Source organism: Streptopelia decaocto (assembly GCF_964273445.1).
Source record: "Streptopelia decaocto genome assembly, chromosome: Z".
NCBI classification, from domain to species: Eukaryota; Metazoa; Chordata; class Aves; order Columbiformes; family Columbidae; genus Streptopelia; species Streptopelia decaocto.
This window is the reverse complement of record NC_138657.1, coordinates 63985164-64003959: the sequence shown is the minus strand read 5'-3', so window position 1 is coordinate 64003959 and position 18796 is coordinate 63985164. Positions and strand designations below refer to the sequence as shown.

The 18796-nt window shown below is 41.0% G+C and overlaps 1 protein-coding gene across 3 annotated transcripts in view; it reads right to left on the bottom strand.

Annotated features, from left to right (window-relative positions):
* Nucleotides 1–17320, bottom strand: part of ERBIN (erbb2 interacting protein) — a 118264-nt gene extending 100944 nt beyond the window's left edge. The window contains exons 1-2 of one of the 3 annotated variants that reach the window (XM_082075375.1): nt 17167–17320; nt 16637–16721 (exon numbers count right to left, since the gene is read on the bottom strand). The gene's annotated coding sequence lies outside the window, so the exon portion shown is untranslated. Of the gene's footprint in view, nt 1–16636; nt 16818–17166 lie in introns of those variants that run through there. The other 2 variants (XM_082075373.1, XM_082075374.1) reach the window with 2 other exon arrangements.
* Nucleotides 17321–18796: the final 1476 nt, after the last annotated feature.

Here is an 18796-nt window from a genome sequence, read left to right as displayed (position 1 = left end):
AGTTTAGGTACTTGGCACTGAGTAGCTGAACTGGTTTTTACACAACCTAAACACAAAGTTGACATTGAATCCTAGATTCTTCTCCAGACGAGTGACTCAAGGGGAGCTAGGGAAGCCTCCTCAGCAACGTCTTTTAATCTCACTAAACTCAGCTTGACTACTGGCTAAAATTTCAGCACGCAGGACTCACCATTCACATCCAATTATCAACACTGAGAGCAGAAAATTTGTGATCTTAGCAGAGGCAGAGTAATTTCTATTTTGGATCTTAAAATTAAGGGATCTTAAAATATCCATACCCTCTCTTATTTCAAGATCTATAAAAATATACACATATACCTAAAAAGTAGTGTCCAACTTGTATTCTAATCACACAGCAGAATAAATAAATGTAAAAAAATCTATACAGCTATCTTCCATGAACTTTTGCTGACCACCGTTTATGACAGATCAGAAGCTTTGTCACCTGCAATTCATGAGCACAGGACAGACAAGTGTGACTGCTATGGCACACATGGCCCCATGGCACCTTTCACACTCAGGCAGCACTTTTCCCAGTTTTTAGAATGATGAAGCTAAATGTCTTCTGTTTTTCCACCCCTCATCTCCTAATTATGTTGTACCTTTAATCCTTCCATGAATGAAGGGGGTTCTACATTGCCCTTCTGAGAGGAAACAGTAAAATATAGTAATGGCACCCCACATTATCAGTGACAGACATTTGTAGTTGCATCATTGTACCACTGATAATACATAAGATATAAATTTGTTTACTAATCATACTGACTGTCTGTCACCTGTCAGTTCTCCATTCACACTAGCATTGGGATCTAATTTGAAAGCAGAGCATCCTACATTCAAATACTGTTGACCTATACATTTCAACCAAGAGATTCCTTCAGACAATGAAAAATATAAATTCACCAGAAATCCCTAGGAACTGAAGAAAATTCTCAAGACAAAACACAAAAGTCTCAAGAGCAAGCACTTCAAAAGGTATCTTTCAAGAAAAAAAAAAAAAAAAAAGACTTCAATGATTCTTCTCCTTTTCCAATTCCAGTTCTTACTGAAGTTAGTTATTGCCCACCCCTGCAGCAATTGCAAACTATTTTACAGATAAGCATGAAATTCCCAGCTTTCATCTGCACTTGTGACTCTTATGGAAGGATTACTGAGGATCGAGTCAGTGATGAGGAAGAGGGCAACATTTACTGTGAACAAGCAAAAGACTATTCCAAACCAGCAACTAGAACTCAAAAGGCAAGTCAATCCCCATTGTGCTTAATTCAGACTAGGGACTGCTAAAGAAAGAGCAAGCCCTGCTTTCCCCTCACACCTGCCTTTTATTAAATCTACAGTTTGCATAACCACATCAAGAGTCCAACCAGTAAATGACCGAAAACGCTTAACCCTGCAAGCTAATGGGGGGAATTTTTTTCTAATTACATTAGCTTGCTCATCAACTCACTGACCTTCAATATCAAGAGGGAGTGTAACTGCCTACTGTCAAAGGAGATGCAGCAGAATTTAAGATGATACGTTCAGTCTAAATTAAGACTCCTTTAAAAGTAAAGGTGATAACTTCATTATTATTGATTTTTTTTCTCCTAGTATCAAAAAGATGTATCAAAACCCATATGCAAGTATAGTTTAATGCTCACAACAGCATATTCCAGTAGAAAAATTCATTCATGGGGGTCACACTTCATAATTTAACCTGCCTTGGTTTCACAGTTTTGGTGGGTTATTTTCTGAAAAAAATCAACCAGTGAAGACAGGAAGTTTGGAGAGGGGACAGGGAGAAATAATTTTTAAGAATATGAACCATGCCAAACATCTCCAGGCAACCAAGAAGAAGCTAAGACACTCAGGTCAGTAAATAGTTATGGTCCAAGCAGCGACTGTGTCAGCAGTTTGTGTTCTACATTCCGAGTTCAAAACTGAAAGAAACATTTACAGGATGTGGTCTTCTTAACTGGAAGACAGCTTGCTCAGCAAGTGCTATGCATGTTTTTGCAACAAAAAGTCAATTACTTGCCTACAAAGCAAGGCTTAACATTTATAAAAGGCTTGAGGGAATGGGACTAAAGTACGAAAAACTGATCAGCACCCTCAACATGGTTAAGTTAAATATGCATTTATGCTTTCTTTTAACCAAAAAAAACCTCTTTAATTCCAAAATCACCAACACATGAAGAAGCCTTGTCAAGAAGTACTCATGATGAAGAATTTTAGTGGTTAAGTGGGGCTAATTGCAATATTAAGGTTTAAAAAAAAAAATTCAGAAAAATACTCAATATCAACCTGTAATTCAAAACCTGAATACTGAATAGATTTGTAAAAAGAAAAAGAAAAAGAAAAAAAAAAAAAACAGACCTGAGATACACACTGGGCCACTGATCTAAATGAATCTTTTCTTTGTCCCAGTGCTCTTAAAAAGTAACCGAAGATTCAGAATGTGTACCTCAAACTTCCTATAGCATCAGAAGCTGCCACTTCATAATAGACGATGCCCATTACTTAGAGCAGGATGCACCCTCCTTCCCACCTTAAGGATGATTTCTCCCATATGAAGTCCATACAATAAGACAGTTCCTGTTAACCATTAGGTGTTTGCACATAAAGCAAGTATAATCATTTGTATGGATTAATCCAGTCTCTCTGCAGTGCATACAACCTTCTTATTCAAATTCCTCTTCTGCTGCCCCTTCTACTAATTTATTAACTAAAAGCCACCCACACGACACATCTGAAAAACACATCTAACAGTAAATCCTGATAGGAAGAAATGGAAATAGTGGATGCCTGTCCTGGTTTTGTTAAAAAAACAAGTTTCTCTTTTAGTGAATTTGCCTGTCAGCTAAAGCTTTCATATTAGCTGCATTTTCCTGGAGAACCAGATACATGTTTTGGTAAACACAGCAATGGAATGCAAACTTATTCATAAGCATGGAGGGACATCTCGGAGAGGGGCAATGAGAAACAGGTGACCAAGAAACTGACCAACTGTGTATAACAATCCATTCATGTGAATACTTCATACAAAAGTGGGAGATCACGAGGATCTCGTCCCTTTTCTTCCCTTTTTTCCCCTTTTCCTTATGGCCGACATTAGGAGAGGACCTTGCTAGTCGTCCCTGCGAACTGAGGCCTAGTGACAGACTGAATCCAGCTCCGGTTGGCTGCAGAGTCCAATCCAGGACTTCAGGTGCCAGCTCTGCAGTTGCTGAGACTTTCAAGATTGGTTTTGTATATTTTGTATTATTTTCTCTATTCTTATTAGTAGCATTAGTAAAACATTTTTAATTTTTCCAACTCTCTTCTCTCTGTCTTTCTTTGCCTCCCAATTGCCTGTCCTTAGTGGGAAGGGGGGAGAGAGAGGGGCAAAAGAGGGAAGACGGGTGGGGAGAGGAAGTTAACAATACATCTGCCAGGGTTTTGTTGTCAGCTCGCAATCTAAACCCTCGACAATGCTTTTTTTTGCCTTCCCCCGCCCGTTGTTTTTTGGTTGTTTGTTTTTTTTTGCAGTCTTCCATGATGCTGCCTTCTGGCCTGCTCCCAAGTCAACATTACCAGTGTCTTGGAAAGCTGCAGAAGGGACACATCCAGGAAGAAACCACAGGAAACAATGAAACAAAGCATAGCAGCTGATATACTTTCAAAAGTCACATCAGTTTATGTCACAGTTAATTAAAATTACACAGATTAGAATTAAGTTGCAAAATACCTTAACAAAATATCAAGACAACGGTTTAATGAAGAGGTAACAAAAGAGATACTGGGTAAATCCAATAAGTTGGTTCTACAATGCTATTAACTGCACGGAAAGGTGTTAGGAAAAAATTTGGAATGAACTCCGAAGAAGAAAAAAAATTCAGCGGACTCCACAATCTTACTTGTCTATTAAAATCTGAAATAGCAAGGGCTTTAATGAGAGTCTAAATAAGTCAAACTGTGAGAAAATACAACATATTATAACTGTTGCATAACTGCCACCATTTAGAAGTCCTGAAAAGAAAAAAACAACCTTTTATTAAGATCATGTTTTGTGGAAGTGCATTAACACTATGATAGTAGCAAGTCCAACCTGAACACAGATGTGTGAACTAATTTCCAAGTTCATTTGAAAATTAATTCTTGTTACTAGTGATGACAAAGACTGAACTGGGAATAAGTTTGAACTTGATATTTCACACCGAAAATGTCAACAAACCAGGCCAGACTGTAGAAAAATAACAGATGTCTCTAAGGTGGAGGGAGGAGGTAAACACCCATAGGAACTTGCCACGGTGCACTGGAAGTACGTTTCAGAAATACAAAAGGAAAACATGGACCTGATAGTGCATTTTTTGTACTACTATTTCTGGTACTTCCTACAATTCAATAGCTAAAGAACAGAGCTGTAGCCACTGATATCTAGGGGATGAGTAGAAACATCGGAATGAATTGTGCTTGAGCAGGTCAGGCCCCCCTTCAGCTAGCAGGACTGCTACTCATTCATGGAACACAAAATCTGACAACTAGAATGAAGAAAGACTCCACACTCCACAGAAGAATAAAGGCTGAGAAGGAAGACAGCTGCTGTGCACCTGAACATGTTTTCCCAAGATTCTCCCATAGCTATCCAAAAGAAGGCTGAGACCAGACAAACTAACACACATCAGCATCAGGGAAGGCAGGTGGACTACCAGAACAAACACAGGGTCACACAAGAGCCCAGCTGATGTGGACCTAGACACAAACAAGCAACTCCAGAAGTTGTTTTGGATCATATGCCTCATCTCTCAGGAGATGAGCACGTCTTTAGTTGGTGGTATCATTGCCAGGGACAGCTAAAAATTTCAGGGACCAGGCAGGGTAGAATTTAAAACAGAAAAAAAAAACATCAGCATCTACTCTTTCAGTTTGGGAGACAAGAAGATATCAAGATTCCACTCCGCTTCACATCTGAGCTCCTAGTATCACAAAGAAAAGAAAGCATAGAAATGCTGATAATTACGGCCTCTGCTACAGCCAGGCTTCATTTGAAGCTACTTTTTAAATGAAATATTTTATTTAAATAAATCCATGCCTTCTACAGCTAGGAAAAAAAACCCACTTGCCCTCACTTCTTCCCCTCTTTCAGGGTCCTATCATTTCTTACACAAGACAGAACACTAAGGACCTTACGTAAGAGGAATCACTGAAGTTAATTTCTAACTGCATGGCTTAACATAGTGATGAAAGAGCAAAACAAACAAGAGAAAAACAACATTCAGAAAGGACAAGCAAAACTGCTTTGAAGATCCATACTTAATTCCTGTGGGTTTAAGAGAGAAAAATCAAGACTTCAAATTATTTCAGATAAGAAAAATCTATGCAAAACAATAGTTAGAAACGAATAAGATGGAATTACAGCTTCTAGAGAGATATGGGGGTTTTCTGTCAATGCAATTTTTAGTACCTTTGCCTTCTAACTAGAAGGAATCAAAGGGACTACTACCTCCTTTGCAAACAAGGAAGGAATATGTAACAAAACAAGCTCTGCCCTGGGCTTGTTTCTGTATCATCATTAAATCCTGCAATATTTGAAGGTATTACTCCTAAATGTTCCCACTTTCTGTCTTGAGAACCTGTTGGAATTAGAGTTTGGGCAGAAGTAACATCTTTCACTGCTGATTTTTATTTGCATCAACCCCAGTTTTCTAACTGCAGTATCAAGCAATTACATACAACCCTCCTAGGGATGTAAAGAAACACATAAGGTACAGTCTAAAAAAAACCACCACCACCACCACCACCCCCCCCCCCAAAAAAAAAAAAACCACAAACAAAAAAACCCCACAACACAACAAACAAACAAACACCACACCAAAACCAACCAACCAAAAACCTCATCAAAACCAGCCCAATAAGCACCCCAAAACCCACCTCAAACCTGTAGACTGTGCACAGGCCTACATATCCAAGAAGCAAAACATACACTTTCTCCTATACAGCACCTCTATTGATAACCTCCTTTTAATTTCCATCTGTGGCATGTGTTGTCAAAAGTAAAAATGGGGTATGGGGAAACAAATGGTAGTGAAAATGCTGAAAGTGTAAGACAGCAATGACTATTTAATACTACCCTCAATAAAGAAGTCCTTTTTAACCCCTTAAATTAGGAAAGAAACCAGATTTGAAAAACAACTACCACATTCTGTTTCTCATGAGTGTGATATTTTTATTCACTTGACATATGTTGCTTCCTGAACAGATTCAATGTATTTTGGCATTCCAGAACAAAACTGCTCTCATCTTGTTTGGCACTTCATGTACAATGCAGCCAGGAAGCCACTCCTTAGACTATGCAGCCATCTGCAGCAGATACCAGAGGTTTTTAAACAAGCTGCACTGCTGCAAATACACAGTATTTTAATATATGAGAAAATTCTTGTCTGTTAACCAGACTTTCCATCTAATTGCCTGCAGACAAATTCAGGCAATATGTAATATGCAACAGTTCAGCACAAATGAAAGCAGAAAGGGGAGAAAACAACAACAACAAAAAAAACCAAAACCAAATACAACCTATTTCTTATCGGAGATTCATGGTTACTTAATTTTGCTTTCTAAATTGTGTGGTTCATATATTAAAACAAAACAGCCCCTGATGCCCTGCTTTACATGCAGTACCCCCAAAAAAGTAATTGCCAGAATTCCTAGTTAAAACTGTGATGGATCAGAGGTCAGAAGAATATAGGAGGCCCAAAACAATATGAGACTTTCAGATACAAAGCAAGCAGAGGTTGTGCATACAAGCAGAGGTGAAACACCACACTCAAAACCCTCTACCTAATAAGATGGATAAACTGATGAGAACCTAAACAGGTTACACAATTCAGCCTGTGGTGACAGGAACACAAGTGGAAACACATTCACAGACCAGAGTTCAAAAAAAAAGGACTGCACATGAGTATGTATATGTATGAGTATTCCCTATTTTGGGACTGTCAGATTTAAAAAAACTATATCTTACCAAAAACACACATAAAGAAGTGTCTTGACATTTAAAATACTATGCAGTGCCTTAATGAAAGTCACTACTTAAAGAAATACCATATACAATTGGGCTTCCATTTTACTTTAGAATACTTGCCCCTAAAAGAACACTTCTGTCTCTGTCTTGTAAATGTCGGCCACCCCAATAAGTGCCAGTTTGGTTTTGTTTTTTGCTTTTACATTTGCTTAGTATAAAATGCAGTACTAAAACCAAAAAGCTTTTATTTACAATGCAGCTTTAAAAAGAATTTTACTTTAACATACCTTTTTCACTGCTATGATAAGGAGTAGCCACTATTTCTATAAAGGGCAAAAGTTTGAAAACACCAAGTATTTTCCCAATTCTAAGCATCTTCTCCCTCTAGTTTATACAATAATTATGACACATATTAGCTCAATGTTATTTTGAGCAGTTTTAAGAGTTACTGTCCTGGGCAAATAAAGGAATCCCTGAACTGTACTTCTGTCTATTTTTGTTCTTCTATATTCATTTTACAACTGATACATAAATCCTGATCCACTCCAATTAGTTGCTCACAATTGTGATGCACATAATTACTCCTCTTTGGACTAACTGTGGTCCTAACGACAAAACTCCTCACATCTCCCATTTGGTTAAGCACCCTTATTCTTGTCCTCTATTTACTCAGCTTTGCTCTCACAATGTGCATTTGATTTTTGCCAACTCATAATCTCTTTTTACTTCCAACACAGTAATGAAGCATTTAAGTGAATGCTTTTTGAACTAAATTACATTTCTCTTTACTTAGTGTTGTGTTGCTCTAAGTGAACAGATGATGATTAAAGAAAAAAAAAAAAAAAGAAAAGAGCTGTTATTTTTATTTTACTACATGAGGCATTTCGGAGATCAGATAAGCAACTGTTGTAACAAAATTAACAGAAGTGTATTCTTGAATGGTTTCCAAAGCATTTTCTGCCACTTTAGACAGGGAAGAATGATAGCTTACCACTTTATAATTTAAAAAAATTAAAGAATTACTTTGAAATTAAACAATTTTGCTGAAGTATTGTTTCTCTTTAAGTGCTGCTATCAACATAGATAATAATTCATTATCTAACATCTAATCCAAGTTTTTCACCTGACAGGAGGTTTAAGGAGAAGTAAGATTTTTCCTTCCCATCACAGTGCAAATTATAGCCTCAAAACTGAACTCAAAGTTGATCTAATAATAACTCAGCTTAAAATGTTACTTAACTTCTGACATCCTGTGTTTTCTAGCAGGACAAAAAAAGAGATATGATACCACTTCAACACTATTGAAGTGAAAGGTGGAACAGTGCCATGCTGTTAACGTCAGCCTCTTCTCAGAGTAGGAAAACTGAACTGAGTAGCACAATATAGGAATTTCAGATGATTTCTTAACTGTCATTTCAAATAGTTGAAATTGTGCATACTTCACTTCAGACTTTTCAAATACTAAAACCAAGTTAATACAAGTTTCGGGAAAATAAGTAACATTTCAATTTTGAGTGAAAGTTATTCCTCTGTAGCTATTTCTGAAGCTGAAATCTAAAACTTTGTCAAGATGTAACACAAATGGAATTATGGGTGATCTATGGATCTAAAATGAGGAAATATATATTTTAATTCCATGGAAATAGGCAGGGACTCCCTCCATCTGGGACAGGGGGGAGAAAGTGAGAACTTTTTTAGAAGTTTAAGGTATGATTTCTTGGTTCTTGATCAGCTGGTTTATGTAGAATGAGAAATGGATGAGAAAAAGGTATTGGTTAAAGACATGTTTATCTCCCATCTCATAAGACTTTATTTTAACCAGCTCCCTTAACAGGGCCACAATCCTCTCCTTAAGGTCTCACAGGCTGCTGCTTGCAAAACAAATTCAGTAACACTAATGTCATGAAAGACTACAGGACATTTGAAGTCTTGACAATACCTCTCCCACAGTTCCCATAGATTTCCCACAGAAAATCCCACAGAAATGTTTGTGTGCTCCACTGTCTTTCTCCAGAAGAGCAGCATTGCAAAGACCACACAGGAATGCCATGATCCTCAGCATTTCCTCTGCTTTGCTTCAATAAAGCAAGACAAAATAAGCAGGACAGTAAATTATTCTCATCTAAGTCTATTAAAATTTATTTTAAGTCTATCTTGCTTTTCTACTACTTGTGTTGTTTATATTTTCATTTATTTAGATGGAATCCTTTGTACCAGACCAAAAGCATTAATGTCTCGATTAAGAATAATGTACTGGAAGAACAGGATTTTCTAATAGCCACAGAGAGCTCCCTCCCCTACAACACACTGTTCAGACAAAAAGTCTCCTAAAAGAAAAGACACAAATAAGATGCACTGTAGTTAAACAATAGTAGAGTAAAATAGTAAAGCTCTGGTAGTTTTCCCTTCCCCCATATCAACACTTCTGATCTTACCCGTCAGAATGAGAGGCAGATAGCTTGCCAAAATCAGAACAGATGGAAAAGCACAGGTTTAACCATCTTTTTCTCCTCTTCATACTGAGAGTTGAGTCCCTAACTTAATTGTTAAGTTGTTTTTAAGTTTCCCCATACCCATATATGAACCAACAAAAGTGACCTTAAAGGAAAATTTCAGGTTTTTCATTTTCATTATTTTCTAGAATTCTACACTCTATTCCCTTTGCCTGTAATTCCTCCCAGAAGGAAATTGACGAAATAATTAATTACTTAGAACAAATCACCCTGTGTAAGTTCACTAGAGCACAACTGAAATAAATGGTATAAGGACTGGATAGCTATGAATCAAAAGACATGAACTTTGGAGTTTTCTCCCTCAGTGATAAACTTTACTGCCAACCTTCCCCAAAAATACAGAGCACATCAGAAATTAAATGACCCACAGCTCCAGGGTTAACATCACATATGATTATCTGACCAGAAGTAACCCAAAATGAGTATGTTTTCCTAAAAGGAGCTACCAAGTTGAAATTCCAGGTCACCACAAACTAATTTGCCACAGCAAACAAACGTACCAGCCGCAGGATATCAGTGTACATCAATGGCTGTCTGCATGTTCATCTCCTCCTTCAGGTATATCTGCCTCATACGCCAAAGTGGAAACTAAGCGAATTCAAGATCTGCATTTTATACTCCATAGCATGAGCACATAAGTCACAAAACTTTTAGACTGCTATACATATTGCCACACTTTTCAGTTTACATTTACTGAAAATACAGGCCTCAACCTTGTAAATACTTCTGCAGCCAAGCTTTTTTTGTCTGTTATAACGACAGGCATGCATAAGCACATACAGATTATTAAGCATAATGTTTCCACAGAGGAAAAAAAAAATATTTATTTATATATATATACACACATACACACACGCGCACATGTATAAAATCTGTGTTAGTATCACTATTTAAGAGTCCTCTGACATCCAGTTTCAAATATAAACCTCCATCTTATCTTCAGGGTTACCTGTAAGTAAAGACAGCAGACTTGCAGTAATCTGATCAAATTGCTGACAATTGGGTTGATCTTCTAAACAAGTTACATTTATGTAACTACTCCTATATTTATACAGTCCTAAAATTACGTTTGGCCCTTTGAAGGGAACCGTGAGGCTGATGTGGCCCCCAGTGAAAATGAGTTTGACACCCCTGTTCTAAACTATAATTTCTCCCCTCAGGGAGAATAGTGCCAGGATGACTGCAGTTACATGTGAGGGAAAAAGCAGCAGTTCTCAAAAAGTTTCTTAGCAGCCTACCAGAAGTCTTCCAGACGAGCCTGGAGACACTTCCCACTATCCAAACACATTAAGATGACATTCATAGTAATTCTGGATGACTGAACCTGTGACTGACATTGCCAGGCATCTGGCATTGCATTTCGGATGTTTGTTCAGATGTATTGTTGTAGCTCAAGGCATCTATGCCCTTTCCTCAGGAGGTGTGGAAGTTTTGGAAGATATGTACTGAAAAACTCCAAGGACAAGGAGGGCAAGGAATACTGAAGAAATAATTTCTGCAGCTAAACTAAAGCTAGACCCCACCTTATGGGGACAGAGGACTAAGAAAGTACATGAAACTTTTCTTCCAGAACTGTCTGGGAAGATGAAGCCCACTATGCAGATGCTACAGGAACTTCTCATGCTACCTAGACCTGAAAACTGATGAGGAGGCTCCAAAGGCAGCAGCAAAACTCAAAGCACAGTACTTCAGACAACAAGACCATCCATTCTGCAGGTACCTTTAACATACTAACAGAACTTCAAATATTTGGAATTTAGTTATTAACACTGGTGCTTTCCCCACCAAGGAGAGTGGCTCTGGCCACTTCAAAGGAACATACCTCCCATTCCAAATTAAGAGTTAAATTATAACTGTTTCATTTCAAGTTATTTGTAACTTACTTTCCTACCTGTTTGTACCCAGAAAGGAAATTCTACTCAAACAGCTCCCACTGAAAGTATGTGATAGTCCAGAATAGTCATTCACTATTTGGACTATATCTGTGTATCTCTGTCCATTCCACCCCATCAACTTCATCATGGGTTCTACCAGATACGAAGCACAGCACCATGCATATTGAACTATATAAACATGCAGAATTCAATGTGCTTAGAAGACTTTTTGGTTTGGAAAGAGAGCTCATGCACCCAGTGAATTCCAAACTGATCACACTAAAGATACTGATCTACAGTTTCTTCCAGTTATTATTCTCACAATGTGCATCTAAATAAGAGAAGCTTAAAGCTTGTTTGCTTTTAGCAGTTGTTTTACTTTGCATATATAATACAGTCTTTTGCTTTCAGAATTCCATTATACAAAAGCATTAAATGAGTTTGAGAAACCATAGTTCTATTTACAAAAGATACAGGAATGTATAACATTGGATATTTTAAAATTGAAAAATATGAAAAAAAAATATGTGCATTTTGGAATCATCTTCTGAGCTTTGCTCTTACAGGAACAGAAGTTGTTCCTACCATCATAGGTAAACTCTAAGGTTTAGCCTTATATGGACAGATATAGAACAGAGAAAGGCCAAAGTATTCCCCCACCTTTCATAATCAAATTTGTGTAAAAGACTTGTTACCTAAAGTTTTCTTGGCCATGACAAAAAACAGGATAGAAGGGTATGGGCACCTCATTAATTATCACTGAAGTGAATAAATAGGGGAGGTGAGTACATACTATCTTATCTAACAAGACTGAGCCTTCAAGCGAAAGAAGCTCCAAAGGCTTCTGACATCATTTCAGTTTCCAGGACAGCACCAGCAGCCAAGATCACTCACATTGTCCTCAGACTCTGCTTAATCATCACTCTTTGTTCTTATGTGTAATGATAACTTAGTATCAAGTATCTACAAATTAGTTCCAGATACAGAAAGAACTAAACTACTTTTGAGCTTAAAATACCCTAGGGAAGCCAGTCACAATGCTGATGTTCCCAACAAAGTACACTTCGGTTTGGCTTCATGTAAACCAAATGAAGAGGTCTGTTTAGCTTCATTTCTCAATTATGCATAGTCAGAATGTATTTTTAAAGGTGGAAGGTGCAATTTAGTGTTGATACATCATGCTTCTGTATCACCTTTAGGGGAAGAACAGGTGAAACTAAACAGAGTAACAAGCCGAATACCCAGATTGAAACACAAGCATAAGAGAAACAAGTATCTTAAAAAGAACTGGTAACTAACACAGAAAAGCAGAATCAGCAGCAGAATTATCCTGTTATTACTATACAACATAAATACTACGTGATTACTATACAATATAAATCCTACCAATTCCAGCACAGCAGTATTCACTTTTTCTATTTCCAGGTAGAATACGAGATTTATAAATTTCTCCTAAATCGGCATCCTTACCTTCAAATCTTAACATTTATAAGATTTTACTCAGGACACATGAACACTGTATTCCTAATTAGAAAAGGAGGTTATATTTCAATAAAGTAATATTTTTACAAGACAAAATCCTTCAAGAAAACCCCATGCCCATCTTGTTATTAGAGCAGCCAAGTTTCTCTATCACCTGTCCAACTCAACAGAATTGCTTAACCATTAATTATTACTAAAGTACACTAATTTTACCCATATCTACTCAGCAAGAGAAAGCACGCCAGCTGTGCTGATACAGTGGGCTCTGCATGCCACCTTCACAGCTGGAAGCTGCAGTGGCACACTGCAGCTGCTCCCCAAGAGATGAAGAGAACAATAAGGATTGGAGGAAATCCACATTTGAAACTCTGACAAGCACACACTCCACCAGAAAAAATACTTCTGGTCCAGAAGTGGACCAGAGTCTGCTGTGCAAGAAGCCATGGAACTGGTCACAAGTTACCCACAACACTAACAAAAAAATATTCCCTATGCATTCAAATCACAAAACTCACAAAATCAGTTAAAATTCAAAAGCTGTAGAAGACATAACCTACATCCCAGAAGAGTGCATTGGACTTCGCAGATGTTCCAAAGACACTAGGCTAGCCATGTAAAAGGTTACCACAAACATTGGATGTTACAAATATAGGGCAGGAAGAGCATTATCTTCAGTCTATTTACTATACAAATTGTTAAACATGTTACCTTCAATGTTTTCATTCTGATGTGAACAGTGTGTATGACATATTGTTCTACTTACCCAAAAGTTGATCAGGTAAAAGAGCAATGTTTCTAAATCCTCATTTCCCAGATAATTCACATTTAACTACTTATATCAACTGTCATCATCAACATTTGTATGTTCACATAGGAATACAGTCTACTATTTTCCTATCCATAAAAGAAGCTTTTCTGTCAACTCGACCAGTTATTCATTCGGAAAAGGTTAGATTTTTAATTTCTCTATGTGGAATAAATGTCAGACCTTCCTTTAGCAGATCAGGTTATGCCATAGAGAGAATCTGCTGAAGAGGAACATATCAACCATTTGATCTGTATGGAACATTTTCCCTAGAAGATTTTCCTTTTTGCTTGGGAGCAGGAAGGACAAAAACAAAACAAGAAAACAAAGCAGACAGCCAGTGATTCATTGCACCCCTACAGGAAAGCGGAGTTGAGGAATTTGCTCCATCCTCTTCTATTTCTAGAACCTACTACTAATGTATGCTACATATGTGCAAGCCTTTCCTTAGCTTTAATGTTTCAAGCATGGCTCTTTATGCCTGGGACTACAGACTCTGAACAAATTCCACTGAGGACAAATCATAACACTGTTTTCTTACAGCACCAGCTTAATACACCATGCAACTTTCAATCAACAGTACTTTTTCCATGGAGCACCCTCATCAATTCTATACTAATGTGATATACATATGGATACCCTCTAAAGTGCCACATTTATACTAAACATTATCTACTGGGCAACTTATTCAAAAGACAAATCTATTCATATTTTTACTAATATGACAATCATCCTAATGATAATCATATTCCATAGTATGCCATATACTGTAACTTCTAGCCCTTTGATTGCAAGCATGCCTGCCTAAAATTCCTCATGTTTACTTGAGCTTAATTTAATTAATGAGCAAGGAATACCCAGGTCAAAACAATGTTTCCCCAAGCCATTGGCACATGCCTATGCAAGTGTCATTTCAAGCAACATGAGCTACCATGTATATACTTAGATAATTTTATTCATAATATGGATATCAATATCAGACTAATTTTTAGTTGAGATGGTTGATCTCAAGAAAGAATTCGCTCCCTCAGAACTCCTCAACTATGTTACTGTCATGAATGGAATTCTATGATATACCCATTAGGTGTAAGCAGTACGGATTTACACTTTGACCATTAAAAGGACTACCATAGCTACCATGGTGACGAAACAGCAGCGTAAAAAGTTGTGGCTCCACTACAAGGATCTATTATTCTGCATGGCATTGAAAAATATCAAGTGCATCATGAGAAACACAAAAGCTCTGAAAAGAAACAAAATTGCATCCATTACCAACACACTGGTTTACAACTAAATTTGTCATGCATTGCTACAATTCCCCCACACCCAACCCCCGCCTTCCCAAGAATCTCAAGTCATTATTGGGACTGAAACACTGCTTTGGAAAGTGATTACTCTTTGTAAAAGCATTACTCTATTTAGACTTCATTGCTTTTCTGCCAAGCATCAGCCATATAAGGAAAACGAAGTTCACTGCCATTTATTTTGTTCAGCCCTTTCTGACACTTAAGAATAACCCTTACCATTGCCTGGAAAGGTAAGTCTATAAACTGGGAGCCAAATAACTTGCTTGTTATCAGCCACAGAAGCCACTTCAGGTCAGTCAAACATTAATATTTTTCTGCACGGTATATCAAATAGGTGGAGTTGGATTAATAGCTTTTTTCTCAAACACTATGTTACTTGATACTGTTAAAGAACTACATAAAAAACTACTTTGTTCAAGCCTCCCAAATAACAACACATCTCAGACACTGGAGTGACTTAAGCTCAGACATCCTATCTGACCAACATGCTGCTTTTGACAATGACAAAGAGGAATAAAATTTCAAATAAGCTAGCACAGAGATATGGCTTCTAGCCCATTTTGAACATTCACAATACAAGAAATTCTTTGCCTTCACGAAAGAACTAACCAATAATTGCCTCTTTGAGGTATGTGAAATGAATCTGCGGTGAGCAACATTGCTTTCACTACACACAACTAAGTTAGCTGGCATAACTTAACAAGCACCAGCAGTACAAAATCTTACAGCAAAACTTCACTTTTAGTTTCCCCTCCAACAGTCCTTCAAACAGGACTCTTCTCAAAAATTATAAAGGCGAAAGTGGTTGCCAAAACCAAACAAGGCTACATTAACACGGAGGTTCAACTGCATATACTTGTAAGAAGTCAGACCACTAGCTACCTTTTTTTAATTGACGTTCTTAAGATAAACTTGGGTAAGGATCAAAATTCAAGACAGACGTCTTTCATAGGCAAGCTGAAAAATATGCAGTCCAACTCGTCATCTTGAGGACAGAGAGGGGGCGGAGGGGAGGAAGAGAGGTAGCAGCAGCAGTCGAGAGGAAAAACTGCGACAGCATTTACAGAGGACTACGAGGACGCACTTTTATGAAGAAATTTAACAGCTATCTCGCAGAAGACCGGCCAGATACTAACCTGTGCCCCAGAAAACAAGGTGACAGACAAGCAGGAAACGGCAGACACATGGACCGCCAAGCCTTAAGATCTTTCGATTAAATAAAAGATATTACCTCCTTTAGGGCTTTCTTATTTACCAAGAAGTTAATTATATTCGCAGGGTTTGCAATCTTTTTGGAAGGAAAGGAGCCGAAGCAGCAGAATCACGGAGTCGAGCAGTTTCAGTTCAATACCTTCTCCGACCGAACAAAGAAACTTCTGTGTCTGAGGAGCTTAAAAAACTTTCGGTCTCCCCAGCCTCCTTCCTCAGCCTCCATGAAACCAGCAACTACGCTCATACAAACAGCACTTCGGCGAGAGAGGGAAAAACACAAAGGACAGCTAAACTATGCTAGGCGGAAAACGCAGAAAAATAAAGGCCAAAAACAGGATATCAAAATGAAGCGTGAACTCCTTCCTTTTTCCCCACCCCCTTCAGCAGAGGAAGGATTTTTCTGTTGCTGCTGCTGCTCCCCAAGCTTTCTCCATTTAATTTACCTTGTCTGTCGGGCGCCTAAACCAGATCCAGCAGGCACGAGTTTCTTCCGACCCCAAGGAAATATATTAAATCCGATCGAGATTTCTTCTCGTTAAGGGGGCAGAGGAGAAAAGAAGAGTGTCGGGGAGGGCAAGATGCAACAGCTTTCGACGAGGGCGGGGGCGTTCGCGCAGCGGAGCGTGCGACGTGCGTGTGCAGGGGGGCAGGGCGGCAGCGCGGCCGGGCTCCTCCCGGTCCCCGCCGGCGGCGGCGCCGGGGTCTGCCCCGCGGGCGGCCCCGAGCCGCGCCGGCCCCGCCCGGCGCTGCGACCGCCCGGCAGCGAGACCGCAGCGCCCCCGCCACCCAGCCGGCCCCGGCAGCGCGGCCCGGCCCGCCGCCGCCCCTCGCCCGCGCTGCCTGCCCGGAGCTCTGTGTGCCGCTCCTCCGCCCCCCGCTCCTCACCCGGGGCCCCTCTGCCCGAGCGCGGCCACCGCACCCCCCCGCCGCCGCCGCCGCCAAAGGCAGGAGAGCGGGATGTCGCCTGCCTCACCTGCCCGCCCGCCGCCGCCGCCCTGTCTCCCCGCCTCCTTTCGCACACTTCCCCCTTCTCCCGCCGCTCCAGCCTCCCGCCCCGCTCCCCGGCCTCGGGAGCTGTGGGCAAGGGGAATGCCCCGGGGTGAACACACGACCAGGGACGGGGTGGCCCGGGAGGGGGAGGCTGCCGCGCCCCTGCGGCTGCCGGCGCCGCGCACCGCCGCCCAGGCCGGGGGAGGCACCGCAGCGGCGGGGCGGAGCGGGAGCCGGGCCGGGGCCTGGCGGAGGCGGCCGCCCCAGGAGCGGGCAGGCGCGGCGCTCGCGCCCCCACTGGCCGCCACGGGCGGGGGGAGGGGAGAGGAGAGGAGAGGAGAGGACGGGCGGGCAGCGCCGCCGCCGGGCCCCACTGGCCTCCCCTCCCCCTCTCACCGGTGTGGGGCTGCGCGCGGGAGGCCGCGGCGCAGCCAATCCTGAGCCAGAGGCGTCGTGAGGGACGGGCCGCCGCAGCCAATGGCGCCCGGCGGGGGGCGGGAGCGGGCCGTGGAGGAATGGGGCGAGGCGGGGGCTGGGGGCGCCGGCGCAGGGTGAGGGGCCGCGCGGAGGGGCAGGGCGGCGCGGGGGCTGGGGGGTGCGGGCGGGGACGGGCAGCCTGCGAAGGGCACCCGGCCTGGGGCGGTGGGACGGGCCCCGCCGCCTCTGCCCGACGTGGGGCCCGCACCCGGGGCTGGGATGGGGCGTGTCCGCCGGCCGGGCGGCGGGTCCCTGCGGGCCCTTCCTGGCCCGGTAACCACGGGGGACCGAGAGACCTCAGCACGGGGGTGCAGGGGTCTCTGGTTTGCCTCCGCGGTTTTGGCGTAGCTTGTCTTCTTCAGGGGCGCGTCAGTGACCCAGACAAATTGAATCTCGAATGATGAAAGTTTCCTCGGGCGTAAGCAGCTCAGCTTCCTAATTGAGTAATTGCACATGTTACATCGACATCGCCAAAGAGCTGATCACAGATCGGGTGCTCCCCGTCGTAGTTCATGGCCGTCCCAGCAGCTGCTCCTGTGTTGCCCCTTCCAATCCCTAACTTTCAGCGACCAGAATCTGAGGGAACAAACACATTTGGGGGAAAAACAACTATAAGCCCCCACCCAAACATGATGTTTGGACATCTTATTTTGATGCACATGACAGCAGTTCAAATAATGTCACATCTATAGCCACACTGTTCCACGTAAACTCCTAATACAGTTGTATTTTCAAGTATTTCAACACCCTCAGTACCACATGATGCTACAGAACATGCTGTTAACTGTAACGCCATGATATACAAATACCTCTGAAAAGCAGCCGGTGGGTTTACTGGAGATCACACAAATTCAATATCGGTGTTTGTTGGACCTCACCAGTACGTTGATGGAAATGTTTTTCTGTTCAATTTCCTGGATTGTTTGAAATGGGCATTTGATAACCTATTGTGTACGCAATATGCCATTTTAACAGTCCTGGAGCCTGGAGTTCTGTGTTGCCACAAAACAGCACACAAAGCTGACAGCAGGGTGGATTTGTACATGCTGCTCACCTTATGCTCCTCAATGGTGTACTGCAGAGACCATGTCTAAAAACAGAGGTAGTATTGTTTTCACACCCATTTAATCCCTGGC